At 42.9% G+C, this 19974-nt stretch overlaps 1 protein-coding gene across 2 annotated transcripts in view; it reads right to left on the reverse strand.

The window, feature by feature from the left end:
• Positions 1-19974, reverse strand: part of LOC141150036 (uncharacterized) — a 228162-nt gene that overhangs the window by 43586 nt on the left and 164602 nt on the right. The window lies entirely within an intron of this gene.

The raw sequence follows: 19974 nt of genomic DNA on the forward strand, positions 1-19974 counted from the left end.
GGGAGTCCTGACGCCCGAGGACACCTCGCCAGAGGCAGACTGGGATACAGAACGGCAGCAGCAGTATCGGAAAGTGCAGGAGAGCATGGAGCGAAGTCTGTCTCAAGCTAGAGAAAGGCAAGAGAGGGCTTATAATCAGTATGCTCCCGCTGTTCCCCTGGTACCTGGAGAGCAGGTCTTGAAGAGGAAAAGACGGCTCCACAAGTTGGACGACCAGTGGGAGAAGGACCCGTACACCGTACTGCCATCAAGCCATGAGAGCCCAAAGATTTGCGTGATCAGTAAGGATGGAGGAGAAACCACAGCCGTTGTCTCCAGAGACCACCTGAAGAAGTGTCCCGAGCAGCTGCAAAGCCCCAAAGAGGAAGATCAAGAAAACCCTCGACCCGCAGAGGAAAGGGAAGAAATGATCAGGACTGTACTCGGAGACTTCCCCCGGTCTTGGACACAAGTAAACGGTGCTGTCGTGGTACCCGTCCTCACCTTTCTCCAGCCAGCCCTGCAAGTGCCTACAGAGGAACCAGTAGAGCTGGAAGAGCAGCCGGCCCAAGAGGCAGAAGAGTCCACACCAGCAGTACAGGAGGATCAACCCTCTGCTAGTAGTGAGCCTGCCGTGCCCCTAGTGAGCCAAAGAGTGCGCAGAAAGCTGCCCAGCCTGCCCATAACACCTCCTACACCCTGTAGTGCAGGACCAGTTAGTGAGCTCCGTAGGTCCACTAGGGTTACCAGAGGCCAGATGCCCGTACGTTGGAGAATCTAAGTTGGCTAGTTGCTTTAACTATTTTATGTTTACCTGTTTTGTTGTAGCCGTTGCTAATTATGTTTTTCAGTTACAGATTTCTTTATATGGACTGACAGGTTATGGACAGTGAGTAACCGGAACTCTGTTGTAAATATGTTTGGAGCGTAACCCAGGAATGGACTAAGACTGTTGAAGACTCGGGGCAGGACAGACCCCTACCTGGTTACGGCTCCCTGTTCTTTGGTGAAATGGACACCCTTATTGCTTCCCGGTTACGGACACGCCGTGACCATCTCATGTATTTAATTGTTATTGTTTATACCCTGTTATGTTTTGAAAAAAAAAAATATATATGTTTAGTCCGGGAGTACTAAATTTCACTAGGGGGGAATGTGGCACCCCAGGGGTCTGGTTTCCACAGTAATAGCAGTATTACGTCTGTGAGCAGGTGGGAGGTCTCCTGGGCAGGAATCCTAAGCATGCCACACCTCCTGCCCAGTCCTGGGAGGGGAAGAACTTCCCCTACGTAAACTGGGGCTGAGGCAGGGTTAGAGAGAGGAGTTCCAGACAGAGACGGAGTCTGGTCTGGACACGCAGAAACAGGGACAGATAGACATCAGGAGCTCTGTAGGAGCCAAGGAGAAGCGCCAGGGGCTGGAGCCGTGCAGAGCTCGCCCTGGGAGAAGGTACTAAAACCGGACACAGGAGTCCGAGGCTGTGGGGACTAAGATATACCCAGCAGCAGAATCCATCCGGCAGGGGATTCCAGGTCCTCTGGCCATAAAAGCCCGGAGGCTCAGTCACAACGAAGGGACCAGCACCGCCATCCCGGAGCGGAGGCTAACAGGAGGCCCCAGGTCACCAGCCATACGGGTGAGCACCACACGGTATACCCAGGGACGTGGGCTACTTGTAACCGCTGAAAGCAGGGTAGCCAGGAAGGGTACAGACTAACGGGAAGGCCTACAACTCCACCTGGCCAGGGGAACTCCGGCTTACTCGCAGACTAACCAGGCCCCAACTACTAGCCAGTACTCCCGGGGGAATTTGCCTTGTACCATCAGTAAAGGCCCTGAACTGTACCCTCGCGTCTCCGTGCTTCCTTGTCGCACCGTTAGTGCTGGGACATCCACACCATCACTCCCAACATCACCCACATCCGCTGCCCTGAGGCCATACCTCTCCCGTTGGGGGTTATATCAACATTGCTGCACACCTATACCACCGGCCTCAGCGGTCTGCCCTGCAGCGGCGGTTTCATAACCGCATTCAACGGGTGGCGTAGTCGGACACTAATACCATCATACCAATAACTGCCACTTAGTTTGACCACCCTGGGCGCGGACCGGGTCACCGCCACACGAAGACTACTACCCCTATCGGATCCGGCTCCGGGTATCCCCCGCGCGCACGCGCGCCGCACTACAGCACTGGCCCAGGGGGCGAGTCAGTGGCAGGAGGTCATTGCAGGCTGTAAGCTTTCTTGAAGAGATGGGTTTTCAATTCCATCTGAATGTTTTGAGTGTAACGGGATAATCAGATGTGTTGCTGCACAGAATTCCAGAGGATGGGGAATACTAGGGAGAAGTCTTGGAGGCGATTGGGTGAGGAACATATGAGTGTGGAGGAGAGAAGGAGGTCTTGGGAGGACCGAAGGTTGCATGTTGGAAGATCTCGGGACATTAGTTCTGAGATATACGGAGACAGATTACAGACGGCTTTGTAGGTCAGTTTTAGTAGTTTGAACTGGATACGTTGGGGATTTGGGAGCCAATGAAGGGATTTGCAGAGTAGAGAAGCATAGAGAGAGGTGGATTAGTCGGGCAGCAGATTTCAGAATGGGCTGGAGATGTGCAAGAGTGTTAGCAGGGAGGCCACAGAGGATAATATTGCAGTAGTCGAGGCGGGATATGATGAGGGGGTGCACTAACATTTTAGTAGATTCAGGGTTGAGGAACGGATGGATTCTGAAAATATTTTTGAGTTGGAGGTAGCAGGAAGTGGTAAGAGCCAGGATGGGCAGTTTGAAGGACAAGGCAGAGTCGAGGGTTACTCCTAGGCAGCGAACTTACGATACTCCAGAAAGAGTGGTGTCATTAATTGTGATAGATAGATTAGATAAGGGAGTTAGATGAGATGGAGGAAAGATGAGGAGTTCAGTTTTGTCCACATTGAGCTTTAGGAAGCGAGAAGAGAAGAAGGAGGATATGGTTGATAGACTCTCTGGGATTCTGGAAAGTAGAGAGGTGACGTCTGGGCCAGAAAGGTAGATCTGAGTGTCATCAGCTTATAAATGGTAATGGGAGCCGTGGGACTTTGTATTGTCCCAGGCCAAAGGTATAGAACGAGAAAAGTAGGGGTCCCTGGACAGAGCCTTGAGGGTCATCAACAGAGTGAAGGTGGGTGAGGAGGTAGTGTGTGGGAGTGGGAGATGCTAAATGTGCGGTTAGAAAGGTATGAGAAGATCCAGGAGAGGGCAAGGTCTTTTACGCCAAAGGAAGAGAGATTTGTAGTAGGAGGGACACAGGACAGATCTAGAAGGAGGATTATAGAGAATTGTCTGTTAGCTTTGGCAGTAAGTCGTTAGTAATTTGGGTCAGAGCAGTTTTGGTGGAATGGTGGGGACAGAAGCCATGGTGTAGGTTGTAAAAGAGTGAGTTAGATGAGAGGTGGGAGTAAAGTTCAAGCTTGGTGAGGTTGAGGAGGAGGTGGAATGGGATGGGGTCAAGTGTACAAGTGGTGAGGTATGATTTGGAGAGGAGATAAGAAATGGGGGAGGGGCAGTGGTCTGTTATACGTAGGGTTGTGGTGATTGTGCAGTAAAGACTTGTCTTGTTTGGTCAATCTTATTTCTGAAATGTGCGGCAATGTCTTCTGCAGAGATGAGGGAGGTCAGAGGGTACAATAGAGGGTCGTGGAAGAAGTTAAAAGTGTTGAATAACTGTTTGGAGGAATTGCTCACAACCAAAACCACGCAACAATCTCAGATAAATCCACCAAATGCCTTTTCAAACAACAACTCTCCACCTACTCCTGAAACCATGCAGCAATGAAGCTAGCTCTGGCAATGACTGCTAGCCAAAGTCCAGTATATATTGGAGCGGGGAGTGGCCAACAGTGAACAGCCGAGAGCCTTAATGCAGGTAAGCTTCCAGGAGCTCACAAATGAGCAGATTAACCCCTGAACTGCTAGAAGAAACCTTCACCATTTAATATGAAGGAGAAGTGCGTCTAGTCAGTGGAGGAGTAGGAGAAATCAGATGGTGTGGTCTTCTAGCTCCTCTTGGTCGCTGTAAACTCGTGACAAGTGGCCTATCTGTTTAAACAGGCTATTAAAGGGAACCTGTCATGTCAAAAATGCTATTAACCTGTAGATATGAGGTTAATCGTCAAGTTAATAGTGTTCTGAAACTCTGTGGCCGCCACACTAAAAGCCCGGCTACCGGGCGGAAATTAACTTTATACCCCCCAACAGCCTTCAGCTTACAGTTATAGAGGCGCGGCCAGCACAGCTTCGGTCACCACTCAGTACATAGTCAGAGGCGGCCGTAACCACACCCTCCGGCACTGACTGCCAGCTCAGCACTGATGCACTGACTGCGCCTCTGTGACTGAAGCTGGAGGTTGTTGGGAGGAATGAAGTAAATTTCCTCACGGTATCTGTGCTTTCAGTGTGGTGGCCGTGCTATTAACCTGCAGAATAACCCCATATTTGCAGGTTAATGGCATTTTATATATGACAGGTTCCCTTTAAATGTCTGCCAATCAGCAACAAGTAGCAATATGTTTAGGGTTTGTGCACACAAGTTTTTTTTTAAGTGGTCAAGCAGAAAACTCTTCAGGAAATGCTTATTCTATGTGATGTTTTCTAGGTGGTTCTTTGTCCTGAAATGTATTTTTGTTAGCATTTCCTGAAGCGTTTTGTTAACAATTTGTGTGAAAAACTTTTTGTTGATGTTTTGTCAACATTTTTAAGCTTTTTTTGTGGCCGATTTTCTCAGGTATTTTTTTTAATTCACTAATCAAGTAAACGAAATCCTAGCATTTTGCAAGGTAAAAACACCTAAAAACGCTTACAAGCCACCGTCCCATTGACTTCTATTATAAAATATGGAGTAGCTTCATAGCGGAAAACAACTGTAGAATTGACAGGTGCATTCTTTTAAATGCTTGATGGCTTTGAAACCTGAAGCGAATTAAAAATGATTAAAAGATGGAATGTATGAACAGCATTTTACAATAGAAATTAATAGGGACAGTCTTTCAGGCCTTTTTTGATCAATTTCTGGCTTTTTTTCTTAGACTTACTGTAAAAGACTCCTCAAAAAACTCTCTACGAGGGCTCTCCAGTCTGACACTGCTCACATACAGTTGAAACCAGAAGTTTACATACACTATATAAAAAGACACATATTCATGTTTTTCTCAACATCTGACATGAAATCAGAATAAACCTTTCCCATTTTAGGTTAATTCGGATTACCATAATGTTTAATATTTGCCAAATGCCAGAATAATGAGAGAGAGAGAATGATTTAAGGCATTTTTATTACTTACTACAAAGTCAAAAGTTTACATACATTTCATTAGTATTTGGTACCATTAACCTTAAACTGAATGACTTGGGTCAAACGTTTGGGATATCCTTCCACAAGCTTCTCACAATAGTTGGTCGGAATTTGGGCCCATTCCTCCTGACAAAACTGGTGTGATTGATCCAGGTTTGTAGGTCACCTTGCTCACACCTGCCTTTTCAGCTTTGCCCATAAATTTTCAATAGGATTGAGATTAGGGCTTTGTGATGGCCACTCCAAAACATTGACTTTGTTATCCTTAAGCCACTTTGTTACCGTTTTGGCAGTATGCTTCGTTTCATTGTCTATTTGGAAGACCCATTTCCACCCAAGCTTTAACTTCCTGGCTGATGTCTTTAGATGTTGCTTCAGTATTGCCACATAATCTTCTTTTCTCATGATGCCATCTATTTTGTAAAGTGCACCAGTCCCTCCTGCAGCAAAACAACCCCACAACATAATGCTGCCACCCCCGTATTTCACAGTTGGGATGGTGTTCTTAGGCATCCAAGCTTCTCCCCTTTTCCTCCAAACGTAACGGTCGTCATTATGCCAAAAAAGTTAAATTTTAGTTTCATCAGACTACAGGACATGCCTCCAAAAATTAAGGTCTTTGTTCCTGTGTGCATTTGCAAACATTAATCTGGCTTTTTTATGTTTCTTTTGGGTAATGGCATCTTCCTGGCAGAGTGGCCTTTCAGCCCATGTTGATACAGTACTCGTTTCACTGTGGATATTGACACAATCTTACCAGCTTCCGCCATCATCTTCACAAGGTCTTTTGCTTTTGTCCTTGGCTTGATATGCAGATATCGGACCAAAAGCACGTTCATCTCTGGGCCACAGAACCCGTCTTCTTCCTGAGCGGTATGATGACTGGACATTCCCATCTTGTTTGTCCTTGCGTATAATTGTTTGTACAGATAAACTAGGCACCTTCAGGTATCTTGAAATTGTACCCAAGGACGTGCCAGAATTGTGCAAGCCAACAATTCTCTTCCTGATATCTTGGCTGATTTATTTAGATTTTCCCGTGATGCTACACAAAGAAGCAGTGTGTTTCAGGTGTGCATTAAAATACATCCACAGGTGTGTCTCTAATTAACTCAGATGTTGTCAAAAAAACTATCATAAGCTTCCAAACACATGACATCATCATATGGGCAGTCCAGAATTGTTTAAAGGCATAGTAATCTTAGTGTATGTAAACTTTTGACTTTGCAGTAAGTAATTAATATGCATTAAAACATTCTCTCTCTCTCATTATTCTGGTATTTGGCAAATATTAAAAATTATGTTAATCCTAATTGACCTAAAATGGTAAAGTTTTTTTCTGATTTCATGTCAGATATTTAGAAAAACTTGCATATGTGTCTTTTTATATAGTGTATGTAAACTTCTGGTTTCAACTGTATATGGCAAATCCATCACTTTAGATGATGCGAAGAACTACTGCCAGAGTGCCATAAAAACCCAGTATAAATAGTGCAGTCCAAGTTCAAAGCGCCCCATGCCTACAAACAATGCATAATGTATGCTACAATGTACTTGTAGCCATGATCGTACAGATTTGGCAGAGTACTGCAATATTTACAGCACTGTTAACAAGTTACACAGATGGTTGTTAGGAATTGTGGTTCTATGCTCCAACCTGGGAATGGATCATGTCCAGTACTACGCTACTCCGGTTACAGGCGCCGCCATTGTCCTGACGCTGGAGGCGGAGATACTATGTGGGCAAAGAAACTGTCCCAATCTAATGGAGCATGGCATTCTGGTTTGTAGGATGTGTAAGGATGCAGGACGCCATGTCTCTCACTGATTTCCCCAGTTGCCAGGCAACACAAGACGCTGCTGTGGCTGGCACTAGGCAGTGGTGGTTTGCTGTCCATTCTGCTGTGCCAACTAGCAGGGAGTGGTTTTCTGGGGATGATTGGGAGGTATAAACACCTGATCATTAGGCGAGCTATTTCACCCTGTTCCCTGCTCAGTTCATTGCTGTTTATTGCAATTCCTATGAGCTGTGGTGGTGAGTGGTGCTATCAGTAGTGTTGCTATCTATTCAGGGGTTTTATCATTTTCTCCTCTGGTTACACTTACTGGGGTTCTTGCAGAAGGACCCACCTGGTCCTTGACAAGGCACCGACCGCTTCACCAAATGCCAGCTGTCCGACCACAGTGGGCCTGAGAAGGGATCTGCCAAAGTCCTCCCTGCCATTTACTAGGAGCTGGGTGAAGAGTATTCTCGGCTCTCAAGGGCTCGCCTAGCTGGACAGCTTGCACCAAGTGCGTCTGTGGCTGCACATTTGCTGATTTGGTGCCAGTCTTGCCGGGTCTCTCTGCATGGCGCATAACAATGATTCCGTACTTTACTACACATTCTTGTTAGGAGAAGTTAGCTTTACCTGGTAATTTTATACATATTTTAATATGTAAAATATATTTTTTTCTAAGTTCAATATGTCCTCATAATATTTCTACATCATGAAATTGGCTAAAAAAATGTTTTACAGTACACATTATGAAGCATATAACATCAGATAACACTAACAAGCATGAATTATACTAATGCACTAGAATGGAACCACTTATTTAATAATGACTTGAATTTACTTCATTCTGGCTGTAACAACAGTATAGCAAGTATATGGGCATTAATTCAGATGTAGACACAGACAACTCAGGGTCCTTGGCATAACAGCAACATAACACATATAGTCGGCACATCTTCTAATATTTTAAATGAATAATGATGACTATGAAAACATGTTCTCACTTGTGCAGTGCACATTTTATGCTGTGTAGTTTAGAAATAGTAAAAACTCCACACTCAAAAATGTTATGCTGGTTGACCTCATTAGCAAGGTGTCATAAACTTACATATGTATGGTGAGCAAAAGGTAAAGTGCCAAATTGCACATGACTATAAGAAAATCTATAATTAAAGAGTGCAAGGCATAATAACGTAAAGGGCAAAACAATATCATTTTATTAAAGGGGTGATACGAAGGCAAAGTAATTTTGCTTCTAAGGGCGCAGACAGACAGTCTTATTTCTCATGCGAGGATCGCATCACAATGCACGGACTATCCTGGCACCTCTCCTGTCCTGAACATGACAGTGTGATGTATTTCTGGTATTTCTGTGCAGCTCTCACGTTCAGGTCAGGAGAGCCAACGGTCAGTCTGAGGATTGCAATGTGATCCTCGCACGAGAAATACGGCCGTCTGTCTGCCCCCTTGCTCCCTACCTGTTTGATGGCATAAACTAAGCTATTTTCTAATATACTTGCTGTAAATATTCCCTACCGCTCCCTAACTACACTTTCTAACAGTTATTGTATTTATTTTTCTATTTCTGCTCTGATAACGATTCGTTTGAGTAGCACCAGTGCATGCTGGGATACTCAAATGAAGTGTCATCAGAGGGCAGAGGCAGCAGTCACTGTCACAGCCCCTGCCCCCTCCCTAAAATGAAGCCTCATCAGTGATGCTTATTTCAGGGGCGGTCCTGTCCCTGCTCTGTCTCCCCTGTGCACAGCACTGTCCCTACTCTGTCCCTGCGGAGTGCCCCCTTGTTCACAGCATCCGCTCTGTTGTCTTAGAAATAGTAATAAGCCGGCAGCAGAGCAGTGTCACTATACCCAGTGGTGCAGGAGACTAGCGCAGCCCCCGCAGATGGCGTCACTGGCCTCTGACGAGTATAGTTACACCGCACTGTTGATGGCTTATTACTATTCCTAAGACAACAGAGTGGACTCTGTGCACTGGGGAGACATTCAGGGACAGCACAGCCCCTGAAAAGAGCGTCACTGATGACATTTCATTTCTGAGAGGGGGCTGCAGCAGTGACTGCAGCCTCTGCCCCAGGGGCGGACATATCATTGGTGCAACCTGTGCGGCCGCACAGGGGTACAAGAAGTAAGGGGGCCCATTTCTATCTCCAAAGCAGTAGCAAATTTTGAATTTTTAGGATCTCTTGGGCTGCAAAGGGCCCATATATTGATCTTGCAAAGGGGCCCTTTTCTGTATGTGTCCCCAAGTATTCTGCCCCCTGATGACACTTTGTTTGAGTATCCCAGCATGCACTGCTGATGCTCAAACAAAACATCATCACACGGAAGTAGGAAAAAAAATACACTAGCTGTTAGACAGTGTGGTTAGAGAACAGTAGGGAATTTTTAAAGCAAGTATATTAGAAAGTAGATTAGATTATGGCACCAAATAGATAGGGAGTTAGTAGCAAAATTAATTTGCCTTCAGACCACCCTTTAAGTCATAGTTAAAAAAGAAAATTCATACAAAAGTTAGGACACAGGAATATGAAGACTGGTGAGTAAATGCAAAAGCAAATACAAGAGAGTATGCAGTAGGAAAAGCAAAATACAATTTGCAATTGCAAATAGATGTCTAACAAAATATTAATCAAAATATACTGTGGAATGATAAGACAATCAAGTAAGTATTGTCATTGAATAAGTAAGGCCCATGTAGAAAAATACCTAGTGTAATAATAATCACAATATTGCAAACGGATACCTAGAAAATAGCAGTAGAAAAGTACAACAGAATAAATAGTATTGATTAAATAACGTAAAAAGATGAATTATAGGTATAGAATATCAGGGGATGAAGAGTTTTAAATATAAATGCATAGTGGCATGTAGGTGATCTCACCAGTCAGGAAACCCGCACCAGCACATTAGCAAGGTGCTGTAACACTTTTCTTTCTGGAGCACACACCAGTGTATATGACATCTTTCTGGAGCACAGTAACTAAAGGTAGTACAGTATGGGGACAGCTCTGCTCTTCTGCTAGCTTTGGTGCCAAAAAGTAATGTGTCATTTGGCTAAGGGGAGCAATCAATCAAATCAAGCAATCAGAGAATGCACCCAACACAAAGCGACCGACATCGCAAAATATTTACACAAGAAAGTTGGAGTAAAACACTTTGAATATAGGCGACATTTTGTGATGTTTGACGATTTCATGCAGCTTCGTAAAAGGAGCCAAGTTAGAATGGGGTATGGCCATCAGATTCATGGAAAGTGGCAGTGTTTCTTACTCCAGAAATGCTACGTCAGTCACTGACTGGAGTAACATTTCTGGCGAGGTGCATAGAGGTGCACACCACTGATAAGATGCATTAATTCATTAAGTAGCGTGTGCAGAATTTATTCATTCATTCTTATTTCTATACGCCCCTCTTTAAGGCTAGCATATGAAACGTCTTAATGAATCATAGCCAGTTTATGAGTCAGGTAAATTCATTAGGAAAATGCTCCTTTTACCCCTCTCAGTGGTGAGTGATAAGCTGCAGTGTATGTAGGGTGGGAGAGCTCTCTCCTCAGAAATACACCCCACTCATATACTATTGAGCAGATTTACTACTGTGCATTACATGTGCCAGAATTTGGGCGCAAACCATTTTAGACAATCAATCTAATGTTCTAAAAATAACAGATTTTCACCCCACACTCAAAAGTGCCTAGAAATGGGGTGTGATTTTGCATTAAATTTAATAGCTAGGTGCACCCCTTTTTCAGCACTATACATCCAGAACCCCCACTGATCAATTGATAACTGCTCCAGCAATGGCCAAAACAAAGCTTAGTGGTCACGGCCAAGTACCACTGTATTCTGTCTGTACTTTGCTTAGATCTGGAGCTCTGGGTGCTGCTGTAGCAATTATCCTTCATCAGAGGTTCCAGTATATTGAATCGTCATTGATCTTACAGTATATTGATGACCTATCCAAATGTAAGGTCATCAATTGTAATGCCTTGTAGAACTCCTTTAAGGAGTATACTTGTAAGACCCCGAGTACCATGTGTCTGAGCACTTCTAATTGAATTTCTTAAACTTAAACTTACTGGAAACTAACATGTTCAGAATTTCTGATGAATGTTAGTGCTTTATATTGTTCGTGTATGACTCATCATGTAGCATTCAATTTCTTACAAAATCAAAATATTCTACAATTCTTGAAATCATCACAATTCTCTTTCATCCCTTTGTCTTAATGATCATTTTCAACTATTGTGAGCAGACTGTAATTGGGAATATTATATTCTACCAACTCTTTCAAGCAGTTTTTTCATCAAGATCTGGTTTCACCGCTGCCACCCTTGTGATCACTATAAAGCTGACATGACCCAGTCTACTGTAGACCTCTCTTATTTAAATGATTCACTCATCTCTAATATTAATTGAAATAAATGTAAAACTGGCATTATATAAGTATTATTCTAACCTACTGGCTCACTCTACTGAGATACATTGTTGCTAGTAATGGTGACATTGCATGAACAGCTTGCTGTCTTTGGATGAGATCTTAAAGGTGGGGTTTATCTATTTATTAATAATAATCTAATTGCTTTTCTAATGTGCTTTAATTAAAAAGTGCCTACCAATCCCTGCATAATCTAACTGATTTTTTTTTTACCTATTTCCGTTTTGACGACGTTTCATTTGAGAATCCCCAGTGCATGCTGGGGACTCAAAAGGGACGTCATCAGGAGGCAGAAGCGGCGTCACTGCTGCAACCTCTGTCTCCACCTTAAAACGAAGCGTCATCGGTGACATCTATTTCAGGGGCTGGGCTAGTCCCTGCTGTGCTGCGCATGAGCCGGTTGTCAACTCCAACGTATGCTCCCTTCTTATGTCAACATTCTTCTGAGTGCACAGTGACAGTGTGCCCTCTCGCCAGCTCTGCTAAAAAATGATGAGCCGGCAACAAAGCGTGCTGTCATTGTGCATTGTGACGAGAGAATGCAGCAAGCAAAGCTCAGTCCTCAAAAGTGATGTCTGTTTCAGGCACTATGCTGGTCTTTGCTCACTTTGTTCTTTCCATACAATGCGCACTGATAATGCGCTCTCAGGGGGCATGTACTTTGTCCCTTGAATGATGTTGACCAATCTTAAGTAGGAGGTGTAATGCAGGAGAAAGAATAATACACCCCTGGTAGGTCAGAAGAGCAGGCCTTCTTTTGTGAGATGTAATTATAGACAGGCTTGATATCTGCAGCTACTGTGTAGTAAATAGAAGATCTGAGTGTGATTAAACCTCCAACTTTCATCACACAGCAGTCAGCGTGGGGGAGGGGTATCCAGCTGTGCTGAGTGTCATTACAAACACCTCTGCAGCTACAGATCTACTCTCACAGCACTGTCTGGGTGGGGCGGGGTGTTCTTTTTTTACTCCTGCCTATGATTCTTCAAATTCATGCATGGGAAAAAAAGACTCTCTGGTAATGTCTACATGGACTTATCATATATTATAACCTAAACTTAATATCTCCATAATGGAGAGATGAAAAAATAAAAAAGATGTTTTATTCAATTCGACAGACACTATTCCATGATGTGGCCAGTTTAACCCCTTGACGACATTTGATGCAAGTTTATGCCATAGTCGGGAAGGGGTTCCCGTAAAATTATGTAAATTTACGTCATAGCGATCATGCGGGCACAGAATTGCTCAAATGATCGCCGCTGTCACAGCCAGGAGTGGATGCCGCCTTGCCCTCGGCCATTTCACGGTCTAAATGCCGTGATCGATAGCGATCGCTGCATTTAGAAGGCTAGGAGGATGAGAGGGCTCCCTTTCCCATGTGATCGGCATCCCCTCGACATCATTACAGGCTGCCAATCATTGAATGGCAACCCAAGGTCGTCACTGTTTAGACCGTGCCAGGAGCATGATGTAAAAGGCGTTCTGTCAGTGCAGCACTAACAGGTATAATGCATTATAGTGATCAGAGTAATAAAAGTTAAAGTCCCATAGAGGGACTAAGTAAAAAAGTAAAAAAAAAATATAAAAAAAAAATCACAAAGTAAAGAAACAACAATAAAAATGAAAAAAAATATTAGACCAATAAATAGGTATATTTATGTTTAGAACAAAAATGCACATATTTGGTATCACTGTGTCCAGAGCAGTCCAATCTATATTGTCATACTATTTAACCCATTCAATGAACTCCATAAAAAAGTGGCAAAAAAACAATGCTTTTTCATCATAACACCAAAAAAAATGGAATAATACACGAATGTAAATAAAAATGGCATCTCTGAAAACATCATCTTGTCCCGCAAAATACTAGCACCATACAGCTTCATCAGCGGAGAACTAAAGTTATAGCTCTCAGAAAATAGTGATACAAAAACAATTCTATTTTCAATAAAAGAGTTTTTATTGTGCAAAAGTGGCAAAACATTAAAAAAAATTATATAAATGTGGTATTGCTGAAATCGCACTGGCCCAAAGAATAAAGCTGCCTTATTAATTTTACCACACGAAGAATGGCATAAAGAAAAAAAAAACAAAAACAACTCCTGACTAGCTGGTTTTTGTTCATTCTGCCTCCCAAAAATCGGAATAGAAAGCGATTAAAAAATGTAATGTGCCTGAAAATGGTATCAATAAAAACGTCAACTCGTACTGCAAAAACAAGTCACATGACTCTGTCGGCAGAAATAAAGAAAAGTTATAGTTCTCAAAATATGACTATGCAAAATCTTTTTTTTTTTTTTTTTTTTTTAAAAAGCATATTTTAGCCAGTGACAGCAGGCAAACATGAAAACCTGGTATCGCTGTAATCGCACCGAACCGAAGAATAAAGTTGTCTATTCACATTGACGACATAACACAATAAGTAAAAGCAATTCTTGACCTGCTGTTCAGTGTTCGTTCTTCTTCTCAAAGATTACAGTAAGGCTTGGCTCACTTTTACCCTGCACTCTACACTGAGCGGTTTCCATGTAAAAATCTGAAATACGTGATTCAGACAGAACCTCTGGTGGAAGATTCCCTATAATGAGGCAGATGGAGACATGGTGATCGCCATCTGGCCTATGATCCAGTGGTGTCCATGTTTTTAAGTGTTCATAAAAGTGCCATCGGCCACAGTTTTGTGCACCTCTGAAAAGAAGGACACAGCTGAACAGATGCCTGACAGAGTCCAGAGTAACTCTGATGCCTCACTATATAGTGAATGGATGCCTCAGGGGTTTCATCTGAATCACATCAGATTTAGATGGAAATCCTGATATACAAGTGCTCAGCGTAGAGGGCAGGATAAATGTGATCCAAAATGTTATGTAAAATGTTTCCAATGAAAGTTTCAACTTAAACCACAAAAAAGCAAGTCCCCACTCAGGTCTGTCATCTGTCAATGGAAATATAGGGGGCTTCCACGCTATTAGTAGCATAAAGACAATGGAAAAGTGTTATCGCTGCTCGCCCCCCAAAAGGAATCAAAAAAATTCTGGGATCCCAAATCCAATGTCTCCGAGTCCCACAGTGTGCCTAAACCACATTTAGCATCCACATTTGGCATTTCTGTAGGAATGTGAGCCTGCTTAATTTACAGGTGCATGTCTTCAGAAGCATATGACACTCCTTCCCTTCTGAGTTTTCCATTGTGCCGGAAAAGGAGTTCCCTATTACAAGTAGGGAATTGGCGCACTCAAAAGAAATTTCACAACAAACTGAGAGGTCCATTCTCTCCTATTAGCCCTTATAAAAAAATTAAAACTTGGGGCTAAAACAACATTTTAGTGGTAAAAATGTAATTATTATTTCTTACCTGCCCATTGGCATAAAATTCTGCAAGACATAGGTGGTGTCAACATTCTAACTGCACCCTTAGATTAATTCATTGTTTGTAAAATGGGGTAACTTATAGAGGGTTCTGCTTTTCTGGCACCTCAGGGGCTCTGCCATTGTGACATGGCACCTACAAGCAATTCTAGCAATATCTGAAATCTAATATGGCGCGTCTTCCCTTCTGAGCTTTGCACTGTACCTCAAAAGTTGTTTTTGCCACATATGGGGTATTGGCGTACTCAGGATAAATTACGTAAAAACTTGTACCATTAATTTTCTCCTATTATCCCTTTTGAAAATTAAAAATTTTGGGCCAAATCAACATTTTAGTGGAAAAAATGTTAATTTTCCATTTACTCAGCCCAATGATATACAATTCGGTGAATCGCTTGATGGTTAAAAATGCTCACTACACTCCTCTTTAAGCGGCCTTGTAAATGTCTGTGTGCAGTGAACTACATCTAATGGGGGCTGCAGGTAGCTGCTATAACAATATTACAGCAATCAGAGCTATCAAGCATCTTTCCATTACAGGTCCCATAGCAGTAGTACAGTTGCAACTATGATAGGGCTGCCATTGCCAGGTTGTCACTATTAATTGATTAATTAATGTATTCAATGATTAATAAAAAAAAAATGTGTGAATGTACCTAGGACTTTAACCCCTTAAGCCCCGAGGGTGGTTTGCACGTTAATGACCAGGCCAATTTTTACAATTCTGACCACTGTCACTTTATGAGGTAATTACTCTGGAACGCTTCAACGGATCCCCCTGATTCTGAGATTGTTTTTTCGTGACATATTGTACTTCATGATTGTGGAAAAATTTCTTCGATATCACTTGCGTTTATTTGTGAAAAAAACAGAAATTTGGCGAAAATTTTGAAAATTTTGCAATTTTCAAAATTTGAATTTTTAAGCCCTGAAATCAGAGAGATATGTCACACAAAAGAGTTAATAAATAACATTTCCCACATGTCTACTTTACATCAGCACAATTTTGGAACCAAAATTTTTTTTTGTTAGGGAGCTATAAGGGTTAAAAGTTGACCAGCGATTTCTCATTTTTCCAACAAAATTTACAAAACCATTTTTTTAGGGACCACATCACATTTGAAGTCACTTTGAGAGGTCTTTATGACAGAAAATACCCAAAAGTGACACCATTCTAAAAACTGCACCCCTCAAGGTGCTCAAAACCACATTCAAGAACTTTATTAACCCTTCAGGTGCTTCACAGGAATTTTTTGAATGTGGAAGAAAAAAATGAACATTTAACTTTTTTCACAAAAATGTTACTTTAAACCCAATTTTTTTTATTTTCACAGGGGTAACAAGAAAAAATGGACCCCAAAATTTGTTGTGCAATTTCCCCTGGGCACGCAGATACCCAATATTTGGGGAAAAAACACTGTTTGGGAGCACGGCAGGGCTCGGAAGGGAAGGAGCGCCATTTGACTTTTTGATTGTAAAATTTGCTTGAATAATTAGCGGACGCCATGTTGTGTTTGGAGAGCCCCTGTGTGCCCAAACTTTGGAGCTCCCCCACAAGTGACCCCATTTTGGAAACTAGACCCCCCAAGGCACCTTTCTAGATGCACAGTGAGCACTTGGAAACCCCAGGTGCTTCACAAATTGATTCGTAAAAATTAAAAAGTGAAAAAAAAAACACTTTTTCATTTTTACGAATCAATTTGTGAAGCACCTGGGGGTTCCAAGTGCTCACTATGCATCTAGATAGGTGCCTTGGGGGGTCTAGTTTCCAAAATGGGGTCACTTGTGGGGGAGCTCCAATGTTTGGGCACACAGGGACTCTCCAAATGCAACATGGTATCCGCTAACAAATTGAATGGAAAATCGGCTCAAATTGTTAGCGGACACCACGTTGCGTTTGGAGAGCCCCTCTGTGCCCAAACTTTGGAGCTCCCCACAAGTGACCCCATTTTGGAAACTAGACCCCCCAAGGCACCTTTCTAGCTGCATAGTGAGCACTTGGAACCCCCAGGTGCTTCATAAATTGATTTGTAAAAATGAAAAAGTGAAAAAAAAAACACTTTTTCATATTTATGAATCAATTTGTGAAGCACCTGGGGTTCCAAGTGCTCACTATGAATCTAGATAGGTGCCTTGAGGGGTCTAGTTTCCAAAATGGGGTCACTTGTGGGGGAGCTCCAATGTTTGGGCACACAGGGACTCTCCAAATGCAACATGATATCCGCTAACAAAATGTCGGCTCAAATTGTTAGCGGACACCATGTTGCGTTTGGACAGCCCCTGTGTGCCCAAACTTTAGAGCTCCCCCACAAGTGACCCCATTTTGGAAACTAGACTCCCCAAGGCACCTATCTAGATGCATAGTGAGCACTTGGAACCCCCAGGTGCTTCACAAATTGATTCGTAAAAATGAAAAACTGAAAAAAAAAACACTTTTTCATTTTTATGAATCAATTTGTGAAGCACCTGGGGTTCCAAGTGCTCACTATGAATCTAGATAGGTGCCTTGGGGGGTCTAGTTTCCAAAATGGGGTCACTTGTGGGGGAGCTCCAAAGTTTGGGCACACAGGGGCTCTCCAAACGCAACATGGTGTCCGCTAACAATTTGAGCCGACAATTTGTTAGCGGATATCATGTTGCATTTGGAGAGTCCCTGTGTGCCCAAACATTGGAGCTCCCCCACAAATGACCCCATTTTGGAAACTAGACCCCCCAAGGCACCTTTCTAGATTCATAGTGAGTACTTGGAACCCCCAGGTGCTTCACAAATTGATTCATAAAAATGAAAAAGTGTTTTTTTTTTCACTTTTTCATTTTCACGAATCAATTTGTGAAGCACCTGGGGGTTCCAAGTGCTCACTATGCATCTAGATAGGTGCCTTGGGAGGTCTAGTTTCCAAAATGGGGTCACTTGTGGGGGAGCTCCAATGTTTGGGCACACAGGGGCTCTCCAAACGCAACATGGTGTCCGCTAACAATTTGAGCCGATTTTCCATTCAATTCGTTAGCGGACACCATGTCACGTTTGGAGAGCCCGTGATGTGCCTAAACAGTTGAGCTCCCCCACAAGTGTCCCCATTTTGGAAACAATACCCCTCAAGGATTTTATTAAGGTGTATAGTGAACATTTTGAACCCAGAGGTACGGCACAGAATTTGTTTACATTAGGTCATCATATTGAATAAGTTGTCATTATTCTTGAGCGCAAGTGCTCGCTACTTGAGTTTGCATCGGGTACTCAGGTATGCACCAGGTACAGCGTGTGCTCGAGTGACATGCTCGAGTCCCTGCTCCGCATGTTTCACGGTTATTAGACACCCAACAAAAAACATGCGGGGATCGCTCGTGCATGGCAGGCAATCCCCGTAAAGTTTTTTTGGCCACGAAGCATATGGGGTAGAGACTCGAGCATGTCACTCAAATACCCATGATACTCAATGCATACCAGAGCACCCGATGCAAACTCAAGTAGCGAGCACTTGCGCTCAACACTAGTCGCCATATCGTCATCTTTTTTTCTTACTTTTGAAAAAAATCCCAACCCCAGCCCTAACCCTAGCACAACCCTAACCATAGCACAACCCTAGCTCTAGCACAACCCTAGCCCCAGCACAACCCTAGCCCCAGCACAACCCTAGCCCCAAACCCAGCCCTAACCCTAGCCCAATCCTAACCCAAGAGTTTATTTTTGACGCCGTTCCTTGTGCGGTATAAGTGATTAGACGACTTTATTCTTCAGGTCGGTGTGATTACAGCAATGCCAGAATCATATGGGGTTTTTATGACTGACAGCTGTCACACACTAAAAGACGCATGTTTTGTAAAATCTAGTTTTTGCATCGCCATATTTTGAGAGCTATAATTTTTCCAGATTTTGGCAGACAGTCATGTGATGGCTCGTTTTTTGCGGGATGACTTGACGTTGTTATTGGTGCCATTTTCAGGCACGTGACATTTTTTGATCGCTTTCTATTCTGATTTTTGGGAGGCAGAATAAACAAAAACCAACAATTCAGGAATTGTTTTTTTTTGTTTTTTTTTATTCTGTTCCGCGTGTGGTAAAATTGATAAGGTAGCTTTATTCTTTGGGTCAGTACGTTTACAGCGGTACCACATTTGTATCATTTTTCTATGTTTTGGCGCTTATACACAATAAAAGCTATTTTATAGAAAAAAATATTTTTTAGCATCGCTTTATTCTGAGAGCTATAACTTTTTTATTTTTCAGCTGATGGAGCTGTATGGTGGCTTGTTTTTTGCGGGACGAGATGATGTTTTCAGCGGTACCATTTTTATTTATATGCGTCTTTTTGATCGCGTGTTATTCCACTTTTTGTTTTGCGGTATGGTGATAAAGCATTGTTTTTTGCTTCGGTTTTTTTTTTTTTTTTTACCGTGTTCACTGAAGGGGTTAACTAGTGGGACAGTTTTATAGGTCAGGTTGTTCCGGACACGGCGATACCAAATATGTGTACTTTTATTGTTTTTTGTTTTTTTTTTTTATAATAATATTTATTGATGGGTACATTATATTTTTATTTTTGGTGGATTATTTTTTTATTTTTTTTTTATATTTTTGCAATTTTTTTTTTTATTTTTTTTTCCACTTTCAGACAGTTTATGCACTTTATTACTTTGTCCCACTCTGGGACTTTCACTTTTTTTTCTCTGATCGCCTGCATGGCACAGGAATGCAGCACCATCCCTATGCCATGCAGGCTATCAGCGGTGCACAGTGTGAAGATTGTTTGGAGATGCACTGCACATGTCCAAACAATCTTCCTGCTGTCTGGTGACCCGGATGTTGTCATGACGACATCGGGTCGTCATGGCAACACCCGGGAAGCCTTTGCAGACTGCGCTGGAAGCCGGAAGAGGAGGTGAGTATCGGCGATCACCTCCCCTTGCCCCCGCAATGCCGCGATCGACTGCGATCGACTTCGATCGCAGCATCGCAGGGGTTAATGTGCTGGGAGCGGTGCAGGACCGCTCCCTGAACATAGTACCGGGTGTCAGCTGTGACAATCAGCTGACACCCGGCGGCGATCGCGCCC

This window comes from Phyllobates terribilis, unplaced genomic scaffold (assembly GCF_046119375.1).
Source record: "Phyllobates terribilis strain yellow unplaced genomic scaffold, ASM4611937v1 Scaffold_1__5_contigs__length_1240528914, whole genome shotgun sequence".
Taxonomy (NCBI): Eukaryota; Metazoa; Chordata; class Amphibia; order Anura; family Dendrobatidae; genus Phyllobates; species Phyllobates terribilis.